At 37.9% G+C, this 22996-nt stretch overlaps 1 protein-coding gene across 4 annotated transcripts in view; it reads right to left on the bottom strand.

Moving 5' to 3' along the window:
• The window catches only part of ST6GALNAC3 (ST6 N-acetylgalactosaminide alpha-2,6-sialyltransferase 3), a 635179-nt gene that overhangs the window by 264602 nt on the left and 347581 nt on the right, over window positions 1–22996 (bottom strand). The gene's annotated exons all lie outside the window — the stretch shown is intronic.

The raw sequence follows: 22996 nt of genomic DNA, 5'->3' as shown, positions 1-22996 counted from the left end.
GGATTAGAAGACAAATGAGTCTTTTCAAACCAAAAAAGAATTTTTATCTATAGAATGAGAAAATGGGAGTAATTTTCACTGTCAGGTCATAAAAAAAATTTGACTAATTTTGAGGCCAGTTTCAGTTCAGTTCAGTTCAGTCACTCAGTCGCGTCTGACTTTGCAACCCCATGAACCACAGCACATCAGGCCTCCCTGTCCATCACCAACTCCCGCAGTTTACCCAAACTCATGTCCATTGAGTCAGTGGTGCCATCCAACCATCTCATCCTCTGTCGTCCCCTTCTCCTCCTGCCCTCAATCTTTCACAGCATTAGAGTCTTTTCAAATGAGTCAGCTCTTAGCATCAGGTAGCCAAAGTATGGGAGGCCAGTTTACCTCTGGATTTTATTTCTATATAGCTATCGTTCTGGCTAGAATTTGCTTTGGAACCTAGGAAACTAATGTTACCTCATAAATGTTTTTAATTGTCATGTAGAATTTTTGCCAGATATATAAAGCTAGCGATAAACTGAACATGTGTTGACGAATATTCAACACAGGTTTTTTTTTAATCTTGTTCTATTTTCTAAGCTGAAGGATGCTTTAGTGGGTTTATAGTTTGAGAGAAAGGGCTGGTGAAGATGAGAAATTGCAAATACATGACAAAGGCCCACTAAAGGAGTGAGAACCTAGAAAAGAGAGGAGTTGATAACTTAAGGAATATTACTGATGTTGCTTAGTTGCTAAGTCATGTCTGACTCTTTTGTGACCCCATGGACTGTAGCCCACTACGCTCTTCTGTCCATGGGATTTCCTAAGCAAGAATTTTGGAGTGGGTTAGCATTTCCTAGTCCAGGGGATCTTCCAGACCCAGGGATAGAACCCAAATCTCCTGCATTTGGCAGGTGATTCTTTACCACTGAGCCATCAGGGAAACTCTTGAGGAATATTACTTGGTCATAAAATGAATGAAATATTGCCATTTGCCGCAACATGGATGGACCTAGGGATTTATCACACTAAATCAAATAGTTAGACAGTGAAAGACAAATATTATGATATCACTTATATGTAGAATCTAAAAAGCAATATAAATAAACTTATTTTTAAAACAGAAACAGATTCACAGTCAGAGAAAACAAACTTATGGTTATCAAAGGGGGAATGGGTGGGGTGGGGATAAATTAGGAGCATGGGAATAACAAATACATATTACTTTATATGAAATGGGTTTCTCATGTGCAAGAGATGCAGGAGAGGTGGGTTTGATCCCTATGTTGGGAAGATCCCCTGGAGTAGGAAAAGGCAACCCATTCTACTATTCTTGCCTAGAAAAGTCAATGGACAGAGAAGCCTGTCAGACTACAGTCCATGGAGTTGCAAAGAGTCAGACACAACTGACTGACTGAGCATGCATGTAGTATATATGAACTAGATAAACAACAAGGATTTACTGTATAGCACAGGGAACTATATTCAACATCTTTTAATAACCTATAATGAAAAAGAATCTGAAAAAGAATAAATATATATATGGTATATAACACAATAGTGAAGTGAAGTTGCTTAGTTGTATCCTACTCTTTGCGACCCCACGGACTGTAGCCTACAAGGCTCCTCTGTCCATGGTATTTTCCAGGCAAGAATACTGGAATTGGTTGCCATTTCCTTTTCCAGGGAATCTTCCCCACCCAGGGATCGCACCCAGGTCTCTCGCATTGCAGGCAGACAATACTTTAAATCAACTAGTTCAACAATAAATAAAATTTATTTTATCTATACAGTTGGATGGACAGCCTTTGCAAAAATAGACACTTCTTCCCTAAGACACGAAAAAAGAATTAAGAATGACAAGAAACTGTGACCTTACAAGAGTGAAATACAACCAGAGTTTACCTCAGATTCCCTTACATTTCTATAAAGCAAGTAAGGGTTAATTGAGAGACTTAGAGGTAAAGTTAACAGGATTAAGGAAAGATATGGACTTTTGAGAAATAGAGCATTTTGGGCAAGAATCAAAAGGATTGCCAATTGTGCCACAGTTAGAATTTAGAAATTGCATATTTTTGATGATGATACTGTAAGATTCTGTATTCTTTCTAAGTACTGTTTAGGGGCACAGAGGCAAGGATGAAGAGAGCTTATCCAGCTTGATCCAGGGCTGAAGCTTGGGGCAAGTGGTATACTGAAAGCTTGACACTGAAAAATAATTATGGGCACTAATAATATAAATTTCAAGCTGATAGTGGAAGGAAATAAATGGTAAGAAAATGAGCAAATGGAAGAGATAAGGAAACAAGAATGTCTTAGTGGGGTTATGTTCATTCAGTGGAGATAGGGAGAGAGATGCTTGTATCATATACCCTAAGATTATGCTTATTTGGAAAATAAGGAGAAAAATGTGGCTAATTTAGGCTTTAAATTAAAGGCCTATGATTTCAATTGAGAAAAAATTCAGGAAAGAAGCTGTAGTGTAAGTCATTCCTTCCAGTTTGGAAATGCAAATGCCAAAGAATAGAGAATATTCAAATTCATTAATAGTTAAAAAGTACCATGTACTTGCATTGAAAGAATTAATATTGTTAGATGACCATACAACCTAAGGAAGTCTACAGATTCAATGCAATCTCTATCAAAATATTAGCATCACTTTTTTTCACAGAACAAAATCAAGTAATTTAAAAATCTGTATGGAAACACAAAGACCCTGAATAGCCACAACAATCTTGAGAAAGAAGAACAGAGTTGAAGGAATCATGCTCCTGACTTCAAAATATACTACAAAGCTACAGGAATCCAAACAATATGGTACTGGCACAAAAACAGACACATGGGTCAATAGAACAGAATAGAGAGCCCAGAAATTAACCCACACACTTATGGTCAATTTATGGTAAGGAGATAAAAATATTCAATATTCAAAGGGAAGACAGTCTCTTCAATAAGTAGCATTGGGTAAACTTGACAGCTACATGCAAAAGTATGAAATTAGAACATTCTCTAAAACCATATACAAAAATAAATTCAAAATGGATTAAAGATCTAAATGTGAGACAAGAAACCATAAAATTTCTAGAGCAAATCATAGGCAGAACACTCTTTGACATAAATTGTAGCAGTATTTTTTGGACTTCTATCCTAAAGCAAAGGAAATAAAAACAATAATAAACAAATAGGGCATAATTAAACTTAAAAGCTTTTGGATAGTGAAGGAAACTATTGACAAAACAAAAAAACAACCTACTGAATGGGGAAAAAATATTTGTGAATAATGTGGCAAACAAGGGGCTAAATATACAGTTCACACAATTCAATATATAAAAAATTCTGATTGAAAAATGGGAAGAAGACCTGAATAGATACTTTTCCAAAGAGGAATGCAGATGACTGACAGGCATGTGAAAAGATACTCAATATTGTTTATTATCAGGGAAAAGCCAATCAAAACCACAATAAGATATCACCTCACATCTGTCAGAATGGCTATCATCAAATTACAAATAACAAATGTTGATGATAATGTGGAGAAAAGGTAACTCTTGTACATTATTGGTGGAATATAAATTGGTACAGCCACTATGGAGAATAGTATGGAGGTTTCTCAAAAAACTAATAATAGAACTACCATGAAAAGGTGAAAAGTGTTAGTCACTCAGTTGTGTCCACGTGGAGTATAGCCTGCCAGGCTCCTCTGTCCGTGGAATTCTCCAGGCAAGAATATTGGACTGAGGAGTCATTTCCTTCTCTAGGGGACCTTCCCAAACCAGCGATTGAACCCAGGTCTCCTGCATTGCAGGTGGATTTGTTACCATCTGAGCCACCAGGGAAGCTCATTGGTGGGAATGCAAATTGGTGCAGCCACTGTGGAAAGCAGTATGGAGGTTTCTAAAAATATATATATATATATATATATAACTATCATATGATCCAGCAATTCCACTTCTGGGTACATATCTGAAAATAACCAAAACACTTATTTGAAAAGATACATGCATCCCAATGTTCACAGCAGCACTATTTCCAATTGTCAAGATATGGAAGCAACCTAAATGTCTATCAACAGATGAGTGGATGAAGAAAATATGGTATATGTATCTAACAGAATATCATTCAGCCATAAAATAGAATGAAATTTTGCTATTTGTAGCAATGTGGATGGACTTGGAGGGCATTATGTTAAGTGAAATAAGTCAGACAGAGAAAGACCAATACTGCATGATATCATTCATGTGAAGAATCTAAAAAAATACAAAAAACAAGTAAAATTTAAAAAAAAGGAGAGAACAAACTAGTGGTTACCAGTAAGGAGTGGGAGAGGGAGGGCAATATAGGGATGGGGAATAAAGGATTATTATGAAATTATATGAAATCATGTGTGTGAAACTTTTGAAAATTGTGAAGCACTATGGAATTTAAATAACCTTTTATTCAATAGAAATAAAGAAAGAACTAGAATGAGAACCAATTCTGCTTCATTATGTTAACCTGAAGAATTCAGACCACCCTTTCCATGGCAGATAGCTAAAATAACTAGAAAAAAAAAATCATCTCTTGAAGACTATCCAAGAACTAACAAGATAGTGGAGAATTGCCAGCTTGGAGAAGTCTTGAATTCTAGGAGGTACATCAACACTAAGGAATATTTTTGCCCTGGAGGTATTTGTGGCTCTGGAATAATTAGCAGGATTCTGCTTCTGTCAGCCTCTTCGGTCTAAGTAGACACAGATCACAATCCAGAGCCCAAAAAGAGTAAATCAACATCCACTTTGAATGAGGACTTCTAAGATGTATTCTAAGAATAAATTTTGAAAAAAAAACAGTCTTGTAAAATCTGTCATCTTCTTTAATGTCAATTGGTTGATTCTGAAAACCTGTTTTGGAAATTGTATAGACAGAGTGCCTGATGAACTACGGACGGAGGTTCGTAACATTGTACAAGAGACAGGGATCAAGACCATCCCCATGTAAAAGAAATGCAAAAAAGCAAAATGGCTGTCTGAGGAGGCCTTACAAATAGCTGTGAAAAGAAGAGAAGTGAAAAGCAAAGGAGAAAAGGAAAGATGTAAGCATCTGAATGCAGAGTTCCTGAGAATAGCAAAAAGAGATAAGAAAGCCTTCCTCAAGGACCAATGCAAAGAAATAGAGGAAAACAACAGAATGGGAAAGACTAGAGATCTCTTCAAGAAAATGAGAGATACCAAGGGAACATTTCATGCAAAGATGGGCTCGATAAAGGACAGAAATGGTATGAACCTAACGGAAGCAGAAGATATTAAAAAGAGGTGGCAAGAATACACAGAAGAACTGTACAAAAAAAGATCATGACCAAGATAATCATGAAGGTGTGATTACTCACCTAGAGCCAGACATCCTGGAATGTGAAGTCAAGTGGGCCGTAGAAAGCATCACTATGAACAAAGCTAGTGGAGGTGATGGAATTTCCGTTGAGCTGTTTCAAATCCTGGAAGATGATGCTGTGAAAGTGTTGCACTCAATATGCCAGCAAATTTGGAAAACTCAGCAGTGGCCACAGGACTGGAAAAGCTCAGTTTCCATTTCAATCCCAAAGAAAGGCAATGCCAAAGAATGCTCAAACTGCCACACAATTGCACTCATCTCACACGCTAGTAAAGTAATGCTCAAAATTCTCCAAGCCAGGCTTCAGCAATACGTGAACTGTGAACTTCCAGATGTTCAAGCTCGTTTTAAAAAAGGCAAAGGAACCAGAGATCCAATTGCCAACATCCGCTGGATCATCGAAAAAGCAAAAGAGTTCCAGAAAAACATCTATTTCTGCTTTATTGACTATGCCAAAGCCTTTGACTGTGGGGATCACAATAAACTGTGGAAAATTCTGAGGGAGATGAGAATACCAGACCACCTGACCTGCCTCTTGAGAAATCTGTATGCAAGTCAGGAAGCAACAGTTAGAACTGGACATGGAACAACAGACTGGTTCCAAATAGGAAAAGGAGTACATCAAGGCTGTATATTGTCACCCTGCTTATTTAACTTCTATGCAGAATACATCATGAGAAACGCTGGGCTGGAAGAAGCACAAGCTGGAATCAAGATTGCCAGGAGAAATATCAATAACCTCAGATATGCAGATGACACCACCCTTATGGCAGAAAGTGAACTAAAAAGCCTCTTGATGAAACTGAAAGAGGAGAGTGAAAAAGTTGGCTTAAAGCTCAACATTCAGAAAACAAAGATCATGGCATCTGATCCCATAACTTTGTGGGAAATAGATGGGAAAACAGTGGAAAGTGTCAGACTTTATTTTTGGGGACTTCAAAATCACTTCAGATGGTGATTGTAGTCATGAAATTAAAAAACGCTTACTCCTTGGAAGGAAAGTTATTACCAACCTAGATGGCATATTCAAAAGCAGAGACATTACTTTGCCAGCAAAGGTCCATCTAGTCAAGACTATGGTTTTTCCAGTAGTCACGTATGGATATGAGAGTTGGACTGTGAAGAAAGCTGAGCACCGAAGAATTGATGCTTTTGAACTGTGGTGTTGGAGAAGACTCTTGAGAGTCCCTTGGACTGCAAGGAGATCCAACCAGTCCATTCTGAAGGAGATCAGTCCTGGGTCTTCTTTGGAAGGAATGATGCTGAAGCTGAAACTCCAGTACTTTGGCCACCTCATGCAAAGAGTTGACTCACTGGAAAAGATTCTGATGCTGGGAGGGGTTGGGGGTAGGAGGAGAAGGGGACGATAGAGGATGAGATGGCTAGACGGCATCACCGACTCGATGGACATGAATCTGAGTGAATTCCGGGAGTTGGTGATGGACAGAGAGGCCTGGGGTGCTGCAATTCATGGGGTCTCAAAGAGTTGGGCACGACTGAGCAGCAGAAATGAACTGGACTGAAACTCTAAATGACCTTAGATACCTGGAAGAATTGAAGGAATTCTTCCCCGGGGGGGGAGGGGAAATAAAGCACCCCTAGACCTCGAATTATTGCTACAAATAAAATTTCAAATACAATTCCCAACACACAATCTAAAAAACCCAGACATCTGAAAAGACAAAACATTATTAGAAGTAACCAACAGAGGCAGTCCCATAGGAGCTCCACATTTGAAATTACATGGCACAGACTAAAACAACGATGTTCACTGTGTTCCAGGAGATAAAAGCCTAGTGAAAATGTTGGCAGGGAAATGAAAACTATACAAAGTGATGGACCATATGTGAAAAAGAACCACTTAGAAGTTCTAGAACTGATAAATATGGTGCATGACATAAAAGATTCAATGAATGTATTTAACACCAAATTAGCTAGACAAACTTGCCAGAAAAGTTAAAGAGAATTAGTGAACTAGAAGACAGAAGCAACTGTTCAGAAAGAAACACGAGATTAAAAAACGAGAGAGAGAGAGAGACAGAAATGCAGAGAATATAATATAAAGGCCTAACACAACTTTACTGAAATACCAAAGAAGGAAAGAGATAAAATGGACAGAGGTCAGTAGCTGAGAATTCCCTAAAACTTATAAGACTCTCCAAATTCAAAAGGCTCAGCTGATACTTGCCAGGAGAAATAAATAAAAATAAATTCACATCTAAACATATTACAGTGATGCTTCATAAAAACAAAAACAAAGAGAAAATTTCAGAAGCAAAATTACCATAAAAGAGCATATAATTCGAGATGGGGGTAAATGGGCTTCCCTGGTGGCTCAGAGGATAAAGCGTCTGCCTGCAGTGCAGGAGACCCAGGTTCAATCCCTGGGTTGGGAAGATCCCCTGGAGAAGGAAATGGCAATCCACTCCAGTATTCTTGCCTGGAGTATCCCATGGACAGAGGAGCCTGAGTGGGCTACAGTCCACGGGGTCACAAAGAGTCGGATAATTCACTTCAAAGAGTGACTTCAATTCACTTCAAATGGAGTAAAAATATCTTAAAGTTCTTATATTGTCATGGGAAGAGGATAACATTGTAATTTTCTAAACTTAAGACATCTGGTTGGTATTCCTAGGGCAGTAGTTCTCACACTTTTCGGTCTCATGTACCATAGACAGTCTTGATAATTATTGAGTATTCTAAGGATCTACTGTTTATGTGAGCTGAACATACATCAATACTTACCATATTCAAAATTGAAAATGAAAAGACTTTGAATATCCATCTATTAAAAAACCCAATAGTATGACCATTTCATATTAACTTACATTTTTATGAAAAGTAATCATATTTTCCACAAAAATAGTGAAAATAATACTATTATTTATATTATAGTTTTATAAATTTCTTTAATGTCTAGCTTAATTGAAAATAGCTAGATTCTCACAAATCTCCCTGCTTTCAATCCATTAAAATATGCTGTTTTGGTTGAAGTAGATGAAGAAAATCCAGTTTCACAATGATATATACATCTATAGTAGGAAAAGGGAGATAATTGTGGATATTTTTATTTGAATTTATACCAAATTTGATCAGGCAATTTCTTAAAGTTTATTTGCAATATATAATCTAAAACCATATCAATAAAATTGTCTCCTGTTATGTTAGAATTCATTTGTTTAGCATCCTGCATAGACCTTTAACTCATGCATGATTTTATAGCATCATACACTGCTAATGTGAAGAAATATGAGTCCAATAAGTTATGCAGTGGAGAAGCCGATGGGACCCCACTCCAGTACTCTTGCCTGGAAAATCCCATGGATGGAGGAGCCTGGTAGGTTGTAGTCCATGGGGTCACAAAGAGTTGGACACGACTGAGCGACTCCACTTTCCTGCATTGGAGAAGGAAATGGCAACCCACTCCAGTGTTCTTGCCTGGAGAATCCCACAGACGGGGGAGCCTGGTGGGCTGTCATCTATGGGGTCGCACAGAGTCAGACACGACTGAAGCAACTTAGCAGCAAGCTATGCAGATATTTGAAACACTGATATTTTCCAATGTATATTTTAAACACATTAATTGATATTACCAGTGAATTCATCAGAAAAGCCTTTAAGTTTTGGAAAACCAGAAAGCTGAAGGTGAAAAATAGAAATTTTCCAAAATGCTAATTTTGACTTGAAATTTCAATTCTTGTCATTAGCTAAATATGCTGCCTGTTATTTTCTTGAAGTGACAAGCTCATTTCATTCATATGAGAAAATGTCTGCCAAATACCTAAATCTGAATATTCATAATCTGGCTGTTATGAATCTTGGCTGTTATTTCAAGTAAAAATGATGTTCAGTGAAACTTGCAACTCATATGAAATTTTTCATAATAAAAGTATTAGGAAGAAAAATCAATATAACTTGAAACATTAATAATAAAATAATATGACCACCTCAAAAGAAAAATCATATGATCATGTGGTCATCTCAGTAGATGCAGACAAAGAATTTGATAAAATTCAACACCAACTAATGATTAAAAACTCTCAGTAAAGGGAAAGTTACAGGGAGATTCCTTAACCTAATGAAATGTTTCTACAAAACAAAAATCCTATAGCAAACACTGCACTTCACATTTAATGGTAAAATGCTGGAATCTGACTCTTTGAAATTGGGATTTCCACTATCAACATTGCTATGCAATATTATACTGACGTCCTAGCCATTGAAGCAAAACAGTGAAAACCATATAAGGATTGAGAAAGAAGAAACGAAAATATAATTATTCACAGATGACAATGGTGATGTGTTTAGGGCAAATCACCCCAAAATATGTCACTTGGCGTTCTGATTATTTTGAATTAAAGCTACTTAAGAAATTCATTGCTATTTTTTCTAAAAGGTATAAAAGCTGACTCTTTTGGTCATTTCTTTGACTCCCACATTTTTATGAACTGCTATATGTACAAAATTAAGTTTGCTTTTCTCCTGTTAATCTGTTTTATATCAGTTTAATTATTAGTCTGGCCAAAGAAGGGAAAAATTTTCCTCCCTTAAAATGGTATCCACCTATAGTTTGTTATCATTTTTATTAGAGTTGGAATTGTTAGATACAAATTAGAATGCAAATCAATTGTATTTCAATACAACAGCAACAATAAAAAAAATTTAAGTAAAGCATTTACAATGACATCAAAATATAAAATACCTAGGAATAACCCTCATAAAATATGGGCAAGACCTCTGTGGAGAAAATGACCAAAATTTATCAACAAACATTTTTAAAACTCCACATAAATGGAGGGTTATAACATGGGCATAGAATCGAAAACTTAGTAAGTAAAGATGTACATTCACCTCATATGGGTCTACAGATTGAAGGTTGTTGTTACTGGCACAAGGATAAACAAAAATACCCGAGGAACACAGTATAGGGCCCACAAAATTGTGATGAAAGCACCAAGCGGAGTAATGGAGAAAAAAGTCAGGCTTTAAAAAAAGTGGAGTTGGAAAGACTGGATAATTTTATAGAAAAAAAGTACATCTAGACTCTTAATTATATTAAAAAAAAATCTGTTTCTGGTGAACTGGAAACCTATATCTGAAAGACAAAACAGTAAGCTTTAAGAAAAAAAAGAAATGAGGAAAACTTTTATAATATCAGAATAGGAAATTTTTTCCTAAGACATAAAAGCTCTAACAAGAAAGAGATTGATGAACTGTGTTAAACCTAAGAACAGCTGTTCATCAAAAGATGGCACTAAAGAGTGAAAAGGCAGGCCACAGAGAAATTTATACAGTTGACCCTTGAACAACACAGGTTTGAACTGCGAGGGTCTACTTACACAGGGATTATTTTTTCAACAGCAAATAATACAGTACTATATGGTCTACTCTTAGTGGCATCCACAGACGTGAATCCAGGAATATGGAGGAACCATGTCCTTGGAGAACAGAGTATAAATTAAGCCTGAATTTTCAACTGCATGGAGGGTTGGTACCTCTAAGCTTCTTGTTGTATATGCTTTCCACTGTATATACTTTCTCCCTCTCTTGAGGTACACGCATGCTCGTGTGAGTGTGTGTGTATGTGTGTGTGTATCCTGAAAGAGTTAATATACAAAATATATAATGAATTCATCAAAATTAATAATAAAAGACAGTAAGTAGACAGCCAAAGCAACTGGAAGACTACAAAAATTCAGTCATTACATAAAAGAGGAAATTCAAACAACAAATATAAGAAAAGGTGCCTATCGTAAGTAATCAGAAAAATGCAAATTAAAACAATGAGAGGTACTTGTTCATCTACCAGGTTGCCTGTAATTAAAATGTCTGACAATATCAAGTGTTAAAAAGGATGTATAAGTTCAGTTCAGTTCAGTTCTGTCGCTCAGTCGTGTCCGACTCTTTGCGACTCCATGAATTGCAGCACACCAGGCTTCCCTGTCCATCACCAACTCCCGGAGTTCACTCAAACTCACGTCCATCGAATCGGTGATGCCATCCAGCCATCTCATCCTCTGTCGTCCCCTTCTCCTCATGCCCCCCGTCCCTATGTATAGTAACAGGTAATCTAAAGCAATAACTGATAAGAGTGTGAAACTGTAGCTTGATCCTATATACTTGAATATATGTATATACCCTAAATCCAGAAATACTACTTCCTGCTAGGTATATCCTATGAAAATGCATTCTTTTGTGTACCAGGATTCATTTACAAGACTATTCAGAGAAGCAATTTTATAGAACCTTTAAATGCAAATAACACAAATTTTCATCAACAAACTTGTACAAGGGAATACCATCTAATATCGAAAACAAATGAACATGAATGAATCTTAAAAACATTATGTAGAGCAAAAGCCAGCTACAAAGGAACACATAGTAAAAGATTCTATTTATACAACACTCTTAGTAAACTAGAAATAGGATTTTTTTTTTTTTAAGGACTTCCCCGGTAGCTCAGATGGTAAAGAATCTACCTGCAATTTAGGAGACCAGGGTTCCATCCCTGGGTCAGGAGGATCCCCTGGAAAAGGGATTGGCAGCCCACTCCAGTATTCTTGCCTGGAGAATTCTATGAACAGAGGAGCCTGGTGGGCTATAGCCTTTGGGGTCACAAAGAGTTAGACACAACTGGACTGAGTAACTAGCACATCTGCACAGGATGCTTTTTAATGTGATAAGGACCATCATTCTGAAACCAAAACCAAAAGCATAGTGGACAGTGCCATATCAGAATAGCAGTCACATGTTGTAGGACAGTAGTTAGTTCAGTTCAGTTCAGTCGCCCAGTCATGTCTGACTGTTTGCGACCCCATGGACTGCAGCATGCCAGGCCTCCTTGTCCATCACCAACTCCCAGAGTATACTCAAACTCATGTTCATTGAGTCGGTCATGCCATCCAACTATCTCATCCTCTGTCATCCCCTTCTCCTCCTGCCTTCAATCTTTCCCAGCAATTGGGTCTTTTCAAATGAGTCAGCTCTTCGCATCAGGTGGCCAAAGTATTGGAGTTTCAGCTTCAACATCAGTCCTTCCAATGAACACTCAGGACTGATCTCCTTTAGGATAGACTGGTTGGATCTTCTTGCAGCCCAAGGGGACTCTCAAGAGTCTTCACCAACACCACAGTTCAAAAGCATCAATTCTTCGGCACTCAGCTTTCTTTACAATCTAGCTCTCACATCCATACATGACTACTGGAAAAACCATAGCCTTGACTAGACAGACCTTTGTTGGCAAAGTAATGTCTCTGCCTTTTAATCTGCTGTCTAGGTTGGTCATAACTTTCCTTCCAAAGAGTAAGCATCTTTTAATTTCATGGCTGCAATCACCATCTGTAGTGATTTTGGAGCCCAGAAAGATAAAGTCTGACACTGTTTCCACTGCTTCCCCATCTATTTCCCATGAAGTGATGGGACTGGATGCCATGATCTTCGTTTTCTGAATGTTGAGCTTTAAGCCAACTTTTTCACTCTCCACTTTCACTTTCATCAAGAGGCTTTTTAGTTCCTCTTCACTTTCTGCCATAAGGGTGGTGTCATCTGCATATCTGAGGTATTGATATTTCTCCCGGCAATCTTGATTCCAGCTTGTGCTTCATCCAGCCCAGCATTTCTCATGATGTAATCTGCATATAAGTTAAATAAGTAAGGTGACAATATATAGCCTTGACATACTCCTTTTCCTATTTGGAACCAGTCCGTTGTTCCATGTCCAGTTTTAACTGTTGCTGCCTGATCTGCATACAGATTTCTCAAGAGGCAGGTCAGGTGGTCTGATATTCCCATCTCTTTCAGAATTTTCCACAGTTTATTGTGATCCACATAGTCAAAGGCTTTGGCATAGTAAATAAAGCAGAAGTTGATGTTTTTCTGGAACTCTCTTGCTTTCTTGATGATCCAACAGATGTCAGCAATTTGATCTCTGGTTCCTCTGTCATTTCTACATCTGTTCTACATTTGAACATCTGGAAGTTCACGGTTTACATATTAGCTAAGCCTGGCTCGGAGAATTTTGACTATTAAATTACTGGTGTGTGAGATGAGGGCAATTGTGCAGTAGGTTGAGCATTCTTTGGCATTGCCTTTCTTTGAGACTGGAATGTACAGTGACCTTTCCCAGTCTTGTGGCCACTGCTGAGTTTTCCAAATTTGCTGGCATATTGAATGTAACACTTTCATAGCATCATCTTTTAGAATTTGAAATAGCTCAACTGGAATTCCATCACCTCCACTAGCTTTGTTCATAGTGATGCTTTCTAAGTCCCACTTGACTTCACATTTCAGGATGTCTGGCTCTAGGTGAGTGATTGAAGTGATTGACACTATCGTGATTGAAGGGTGGTGAAGATCTTTTTTGTACAGTTCTTGTGTATTCTTGCCACCTCTTCTTTATATCTTCTGCTTCTGTTAGGTCCATACCGTTTCTGTCCTTTATTGTGCCCATCTTTTCATGAATTGTTCCTTTTTAGTTCAGTTCAGTTCAGTTCAGTTGCTCAGTCGTGTCTGACTCTTTGCGACCCCATGAATCACAGCACGCCAGGCCTCCCTGTCCATCACCAACTCCCAGAGTTCACTCAGACTCATGTCCATTGAGTCAGTGATGCCATCCAGCCATCTCATCCTCTGTCGTCCCCTTCTCCTCCTGCCCCCAATCTTAATTTTCTTGAGGAGAGCTCTAGTTTTTCCCATTCTATTGTTTTCCTCTATTTCTTTGCGCTGATCACTGAGGAAGGCCTTCTTATCTCTCTTTGCTATTCTTTGGAACTCTGCATTCAAATGGGTATATCTTTCCTCTTCTCCTTTCCTTTCACTTCCCTTCTTTTCAGAGTTATTTGTAAAGCCTCCTCAGACAGCCATTTAGTTTTCTGCATTTCTTTTTCTTCAGGATGGTCTTGATCCCTGTCTCCTGTACAATGTCATGAACCTCTGTCCTGATTTTGACAGATATCAGGCACTCTGTCTATCAGATATAGTCCCTTAAATCTATTTTTTCACTTCCACTGTATAATCATAAGGGATTTGATATAGGTCGTACCTGAATGGTCCAGTGGTTTTCCCTACTTTCTTCAATTTAAGTCTGACTTTGCAATAAGGAGTTCATGATCTGATCCAATGATCTTCCAAAACAGTGCTTTGGTAGCTCATCTGGTGAAGAATCCACCTGCAATGAAGGAGACCCCTGGTGGATTCCTGGGTTGGGAAGATCCTCTGGAGGAGGGCATGGTAACCCACTCCATTAACTTGCCTGGAGAATCCCCATGGACAGAGCAGTATGGCCAGGCTATAGTCCAGGGAGTCGCAAAGAGTCAGACATGACTGAAAGATGAAACACAGCACAGGACATGCTGAGAAATGTCACTACATTCTCCACCTCTTGAAGACTGCCAATGCATTTTAAATACTAAAGTTTATATAAAGTCATTCACTAGGAAAACCTGTCTCATTTTGTTTAATTCAGTTTCAGAAATTTATTTGGAAACCTCATCTCATTTTTTTCTGTTAAGGAAACTTTTATATTTTATGGGGTAAGAATTTGGAAAATAGTATGGAAACTCTGCACAAGATATGTTTTTTGTTAGGGCTGGGAACAAGATGTGAATGCCCACTGATACCATAATTATTTCACATTGTTCTGGAGTTCAGCAAAGTAACTGGAGATCACTGAAATAACTGAAGCCCAGAGGCAAGGTTGGGGAGGTATAATACTGGAACAGAAGAGAAAAATCATCATTATTTGTAGATGATATGATAATCTTTCTTGCAAGCACAATTAATCAGAGAAAAACAATTAGAACTAACGGCAGAATTTAAAAAAGCTTGTAGCCACAAATGTACAAAATGACCAACAGCGCCATCAGGAAAAACAAAATTAGAATTAAAAAAAGCTCTAATGTACAGTAGCAACCAACATGAAAAATACCTAAGGAAAAAACAATATGAAATTTATGAATGCCCTAAGAAAAATAAGCACCTTATATAAGAATAAATAAGCTGTCTGGATACAGAATTCTAAGTAGTTTTAAGAAAAATAAGCATTTTAATTTCTATATCCATGTTAAATGCTTGCAGAAGTTTATTTCAGATCTAAGGTCTTGTAAACTACTATTGGACAAGCTAAACCCTTTGAGTTAAAGAATCTGATATTATATTAAATATAACATTTATGCTTGCTTTGGAGTCTCTTTTTCCTTTATTGCTGTGGTAATTATAATTTGAAATCCCTTTCTTGTTTGAATAATTATTTTTAAACTATTTTAGATCTTCTTTTAGATATCATGGGTTATTGACCCAATAAATGAAATTACTGAGCCCACAGTATTTTAATGCATTAATGAAGTGGTTTTCTAAAATGCACAACCATGTAAAGCATAGCAATTAGCTAAAAGTGAAAATTACCACTCTTCTAGGACCCAAGATTGTAGAAACCAGACAAACTAAAGACTCCACTCAGGCCTCAAAAGATCAAATGACAACAATAAACAAACAATTACTAGAAGGATGAGTAAACCAGAATACTTTGTTGAAAACTATGGTACATCTTGGCCACAGTTTTAAGAGCAGATTTCAGACTTTCTTAGTGTCTTTGCTAAAATCTATACAACCAGATTTTAGAACTAACTCTCCATGAGATCATTTTGATAAAAAGCACTTTGGGCATCTCCTGCTTGTGCAGACATATTAGGTCGCTTCAGCCATGTTCCACTCTTTGCAACCCCATGGACTGTAGCCTGCCAGGTTCCTCTATTCATGGGATTCTCCAGGTGAAAATACTGGAGTGGGTTGCTATTTCCTCCTCCAGGGGATCTCCCCAACCCAGAGATCAAACTGGCTTCTCTTACTTCTGCACTGGCAGGCGGATTCTTTACCACTAGCGCCATCTGAAAATCCCCATCTGAGCATCTCATAGGCATCGAATATTGTAGCAACCTTACATATTTTAAAGCTGAAAAAAAGAGCTCTCAAGTGAAACCAGATCAATTGCCATAAAATGCAAATAGCCAATGCAAAATGGAAACAGATTTTTAACTTTTGTTTCACTTACAATATAAGTTTATTGACAGGCCATGAAGAGAATGGGTTTCCTTTTTACCTTAAAAGAAGGAAATCTGAACCTTGCAAGAGTCGTGGCCACATGCTGTAAGTAACATTCAAATCCCCGTTCCAACATCCCTGCCTCGGACCTGGGCTCAAGTCTGTAGCTGCATGTCTGAGACACAGGGCCTAATTAGCAATCTAATGAATTAGATAGAAATGTATTACCATAGGGCTTCCTAGGTAAAGGGCTAATAGGTAAAGGGCTCTAATGGTAAAGAACCAACCTTCCTGTGCAGGAGACATAAGAGGTTTGAATTTGATCCCTGGGTTGGGAAATCCCCTGGAGGAGGGCATGGCAACCCACTCCAGTATTCTTGCCTGGAGAATCCCACAGAGGAGCCTGGCAGGCTACAGTCCATGGATCCTAAAGAGTTGGACATAACTGAAGCAACTCAGCACACTGGCATGCAGATTATCATAAAAACAGATAACCTTTCAGTATCATATAATTCATTTGGTGGGGACTAGAAGGTTGGGGAAATGAGGTGGGTGAAGCAGAGAGGGAGGGTGCAAAGAGTCAAATTATTTTTCTAATTCTAATTTTTATGAAAATGTTTTGTGTATGTGTAAACAAACAAGTGCTAATTTTATAATAGGCAAAGTGTAGGTGACACTTCAAAATATGGGATTTGCTCCAACTAAATGTTTATTTCTTGTTACAGGAGACAAAAAGTTTATGATACCATGGCCATATCATTTCTATGCCTTTTTGGTTCCAAAAGCATACATTTGCCCATAAACCATTTTTCCAAAATGGGTTAAACAATGAAGACATAATTTAAAACAAAAGCCATTAATATCAGGACTTTGAAAGTTTAATATACAAACATTTATATATAAATGTATATAATTTTATAGAGTTACTTCAATATCATCAACCTTTAATCATATTCTGCTTCTAGCTCATCTTAAAGAATTTAAGCTGTTTTAGGAAAATTGTCATGGAACCAGTTCCTAGTGGCATAATAGAATAAAATTAATCACTGGCTTTTCATCAGACTTGCATTCAACTCCCTCTCTGATCCTTTCTATCTGTGTACTTTAGCAAAGATTTTTCAACTCTTGATTCTGTTTCTTAACTTGTGCAACTGATTTATTAGTTATCCATGAGCAACCTCTGTATTTGCCCTATGGCAAACCTGAGTAAAAGTCAATATAACTAGTCATCGAAAGTAAAAAAAAAAAACAACACAGAGTTCATCTGGAGAATGGAAATTTAGTTGAAAATGGTTTGGGAATATGGAAAAGGTTCTCCCCTTCCAGATCTTCATTTCTTCCAAACAATATACCCTAGACTCTCTCTCTCTACTTTTTACAAAAATTATTTATTTTTTTATTAGTTGCACTGAGTCTTCATTGCTGTATGTGGGCTTTCTCTTATTGCAGTAAGCAGAAGGGGCTACTGCCTATTTGCAGTGCATGGGCTTCTCATTGTGGCAGCTTCTCTTGTTGTAGAGCACAAGCTCTAGGCACGTGGGCTTCAGTAGTCGTGGCACACAGGCTGCGTTGCCCTCTGGCACGTGTAAGTTTCCCTGACCGGGGACTGAATCCATATCTCCTGCACTGGCAGGCAGACTCTTAACCACTGGGCCACCAAGGAAGTCCAATATATCCCCTTTTTTTTTTTTTTTAACAAAGCCGTGTATTTCTCTGGGTTCCTTCAAGCTCGAATGCTCACATCTTCCACTCCCCAGTCCCCTAAATACTGTCTAGTTATCAGGATCCACCCTTCTTAGAGGGCTTCCGTGATTCAGATGGTAAAGAATCTGCCTGCAATGCAGGAGCCCTGAATTCAACCCCTGCATCAAGATCTTTTGGAGAAGGGAATGGCAACCCACTCCAGTATTCTTGCCTGGAGAATTCCATGGACAGGGGAGCCTGGTAGGCTACAGTTCATGGGGTCACAAAGAGTCAGACACGACTGAGCAACTAACAATTGCACTTTCACTTTTTCACCTTTCTTAAGTGAAAGAAGTTTCTCACCTAAGAGATGCATCGATAACAAATCTTGTGATTAATAAATAAAAGCACACACACACATTTTCAAGGGGAAATAAGGGCTTTTTATATCCTGCATTATATCACGTGAGGATTCCCTTCAGAACTTATAAAATACTTCTGTTTGGGCTTTGTGCTTTACTATTTTTCCGAGAAGATGTTAGGAATAAATATAGATGTGATTCAGAAGCATCATACACTGTTACCTTCATTTTCTTTTCACACAAGTCTGCTTGGCACAAAATTGCTACTTAGTTTTCATCAGGAGGTAAAATGTCAAATGCAACTTAAGGACACACAGAGCGAAGGCTTCTGTGTGAGCTGGATCATGTATGTGGAGTATGAATGGTGAATAAAATCATTCTCCATTCATGATGGGAATAATTTCTCAGACCCGAGTTCTCCCACTGTCCCACAGAGGAAATCTTAGTAACAATTGTGACCCATTCTTAAGACTGCACTGCAAGCTTCAAAAGATGACCAAGGCCAGGAAAATTCCATTAATGGTTGTCTGTCTCCTCTGAGTGACAATCAGATAGTCCTAAATCAAACAGCTCGGGCTTTGTTTCTTTAATAAAAGGATAAGTTAAACTATTTTTAAATTAATTTCAAAATAGATTCCTGGCTGGATGTTAGGAAGACTGTTCTCAAAAAAATAAAGTGTTATTTGTAGTCTTTTTGGAAAACTAGTTAGGTTTTCTGTGTAGTATGAATAACCACAGATGGCAGTAAAGTGTATAATGTATGCAAAGGGGAATGGTTCCAGGTTGATTTTTTTTTCCCTGAAAAACTTTCTAATATTCCCACATCAATAATGGACCATTATTTCGAAATTGAAGGTGCTAAGTCCAAACACCACAGGACTTGTAGTTATGCTTTGAATGTGTTCTTGCAATTATCCAGCTGCAAGTTAAATGCAGTGTAGCCTATGGCTTCCCAAGCTAAATTCTGACTCTTATTTCTAGCCAGTTGACCTGTGCTCTTGTTTTTGACTGCAACATGAGTTCAATCCACAAAAATATCCTGGATGAATGAGATGACATTGCCACCAAACTCTGAGTTCCAACTCTCAAGCTGGAAGTCTAACCTCTAATTTACTCTAGTCCCAGAATGATTAGACCTATTATTTAATGAAGCCTCTCTTGGTTGCCTGTCTATCAAATTATTTGTATTCATGGAGACAAAGTGATAAGCCAAAATGCTAATTATCCAGTTTTCTAAAATAAAATATCCATGCTAAGAATAACAATCAGTTATTAAAATAGCACTTTCATCTGACATAATATATCTTAACAAGTTCTTTATATGCAGGGATTTTCATTGCTGGACATCTTATCTAATAAAAAGGAAGATGCTTACTTTCTATCTCTTCAGGCTTTGTTAGCATTGGGCATAAGCTTTTGAATTTGAAATACTGTTGGAAATAATGAGATAAGTTGGGGAAATCTAGTCTTTAAAAACAGACAATTTTTTCTTCTTATTTTTTTGTTGAAGGATAATTTCTTTGCACAGTTTTGTTTTCTGTCAAACCTCAACATGAATCAGCCATAGGTATACATATTTCCCCTCCCTTTCGAAGCTCCCTTCCATCTCCCTCCTCATCCCACCCCTCTAGGTTGATACAGAGCCCTTGTTTGGGTTTCCTGAGCCATACAGCAAATTCCTGTTGGCTATCTATTTTACATATGGCAATGTAAGTTTCCATGTTACTCTTTCCATACATCTCACCTTCTCCTTCTCTCTCTCCATGTCTATAAGTCTATTCTCTATGTCCTGTTTCTTCATTGCTGCCCTGTAAATAAATTCTTCAGTACCATTTTTCTAGATTCCATATATGTGCGTTAGAATACGATATTTATCTTTCTCTTTCTGACTCACTTCACTCTGTATAATAAGTTCTAGGTTCATCCACCTCATCAGGACTGACTCAAATTTTTTCCTTTTTATGGCTGAGTAATATTCCATTGTATATATGTACCACAACTTCTTTATCCATTCATCTGTCGATGGACATCTAGGTTGCTTCCATGTCCTAGCTATTGTAAATAGTGTTGCAGTGAAAAATGGGATGCACGTGTCTTTTTCAGTTTTGGTTTCCTCAGGGTATATGCCTAGGAGTGGGATTGCTGGGTCATATGATGGTTTTATTCCTAGTGTTTTAAGGCATCTCTATACTGTCTTCCATACTGGCTGTATCAATTTACATTCCCACCAACAGTGCAAGAGCATTCCCTTTTCTCCACACCCTCTCCAGCATTTATTGTTTGTAGACTTTTTGATGATGACCATTCTGACTGGTGTGAGGTGATATATCTCTTTGTAGTTTTGATTTGCAGTTCTCTAATAATAAGCGATGTTGAGCATCTTTTCACATGTTTGTTAGCCATCTGTATGTCTTTGAAGAAATGTTTGTTTAGGTCTTTTCCCCACATTTTGATTGGGTTGTTTGTTTTTCTGGAATTGAGTTGTATGAGCTGCTTGTATCGTTTGGAAGCTAATCCTTTTTCATTGCTGGACATCTGATCTAATAAAAAGGAAGATGTTTACTTTCTATCTATTCAGGCTTTGTTAACATTGGACATAAGCTTTTGAATTTGAAATGCTGTTAGAAATAATGAGATAAGTGGGGGAAATACAGTTTTTAAAAACAGATTTAAAAAATAAACTACACTTAATGTGCTTCCCAGGTGACTCAGTGGTAAAGAATCTGTCTGCCAATGCAGAAGGCATGGGTTTGATCCCTGGGCCAGGAAGACCCTCTGGAGAAGAAAATGGCAACCCACCCCAGTATTCTTGCCAGGGATCAAACCCAGGTCTCCCACATTGCAGACAGACTCTTTACCAGCTGAGGCACAAGGGAAGCCATATAGCAAGCCCAGTAGTAAGGCTTCCCTGATAGCTCAGTTGGTAAAGAATCCGCCTCCAATGCAGGAGACTCTGGTTCGATTCCTGGGTTGAGAAGATCCCCTGGAGAAGGGATAGGATACCCACTCCAGTATCTTGGCCTTCCCTTGTATCTTAGCTGGTGGAGAATCTGCCTGCAATGCGGGAGACCTGAGTTGGATCTCTGTGTTGGGAAGATCTCCTGGAGAAGGGAAAGGCTACCCACTCCAGTATTCTGGCCTGGAGAATTCCAGGGACTGTATAGTCCATGGGGTTGCAAAGGGTTGGACATGACTGAGTGACTTTCACTTTCAACTTTCTTTTGAAATGTCAATACTGCTGAGGATGAAAATCTCAGGTCTAAAAAAATCAAGGAATTCTAATAACTGCTTATCAATAAGTCTAATAAAATTAAGCCATACAAATGCTATGAATTTAATCTTTTCTGTGCTCCAAGTTTCACCAATTTTTCACGAGACTACCCTCTTAGAACAATATTAGTTGTACTTAATGTAGCTCAAGCCCTAACATCATAGTATCCCACATTTACATCTCAGTCTTGTGCTAGATTAAGTAGAAAACTTTCCTTCTGATGAAAACTGGATGGAGAAGAGTATGTACTGAAGGAGAAATACGAAATAATACAAAGAGAGGAAATAAGAAGAGACAGGGACAGTTGACTAAAAGTGAGTAAAGTCAATTCCAATGTTATTGGTCAAACATGTATATTCCAAACAGCTTTGTGATTTATTTCTAAAGAATATACAATCCTGCAAAAGGTTTTGTTAGCTAGTGAATTTACATGCTATCAATATCATAAGCATTACCTGCCCATATAACCCATATTAACCCCGCTGGAATAATTTCCACCCAGTCACAGGCTCACATCACCATTTACACATCAGGCCTTTCACACACAGGGACTGCCTTAGTACAAGAGCTTAAATAACTGTTACCACCACCACCATTTTATTAATCACTTAAAAAGTTAACAGACATTTTGATAATTGGGAATAAAATAATTTGGGGGAGCATAAATAATGCACCATTTTGTTTCTGTATGAAATTATAGTAGTAAACTTCCAAGGTAAAGCCTTAAGTTCTTTTTTAATCTAAAGGAACTTATAGGTTCAGCCTCTCCTAGTCTTCCTAAAGGAAAAGTCAAGAGAAAACAGTTTATTTTCTAGACAGGTTTCTATTTCCTTGGCACACAGATTCCTGGCACTAGAGAGCTGTGAAGAACACAGTGGTTTGGGGCTGGCAAGCTCTGAGCATTTCAGTTCCCAGCAGCCGGGCTCCTCTGATGGCTGCCAAAGCCACAAAGCAACACTTCGTCACTGGAGCCAGAACCCCTTGGGAGGGAACCATCCTTCTCTGTGCAAAAGCCCAGTATATGCTCCATTAGCTAAAACGTTGATTACCAGTAGCAGAGTCTTTAATAAATCATAGCTAAGTTTTGAAATTTGATGGGTGCTAGTGTTATAGAAGTTCAGTAGTCAATAAATTATCGATAATGTAGATGCCAGAGAGGAGCAGCCATCTCTATTAGTTAACACCAACGTCCTTCTCATCTAATTCAATAAATTCCTTTAAAAAAATTTTAAATATGGAGATTAAAGATAATAAGAGCTGCAGATACAGGCAGAAAGAATAATCAGTATTTATATGGAACAAC

Source organism: Ovis aries, chromosome 1 (genome assembly GCF_016772045.2).
Source record: "Ovis aries strain OAR_USU_Benz2616 breed Rambouillet chromosome 1, ARS-UI_Ramb_v3.0, whole genome shotgun sequence".
Lineage (NCBI taxonomy): Eukaryota > Metazoa > Chordata > Mammalia > Artiodactyla > Bovidae > Ovis > Ovis aries.
Note: the sequence above shows the minus strand (reverse complement) of the source record. Positions and strands in the feature narration are given on the sequence as shown.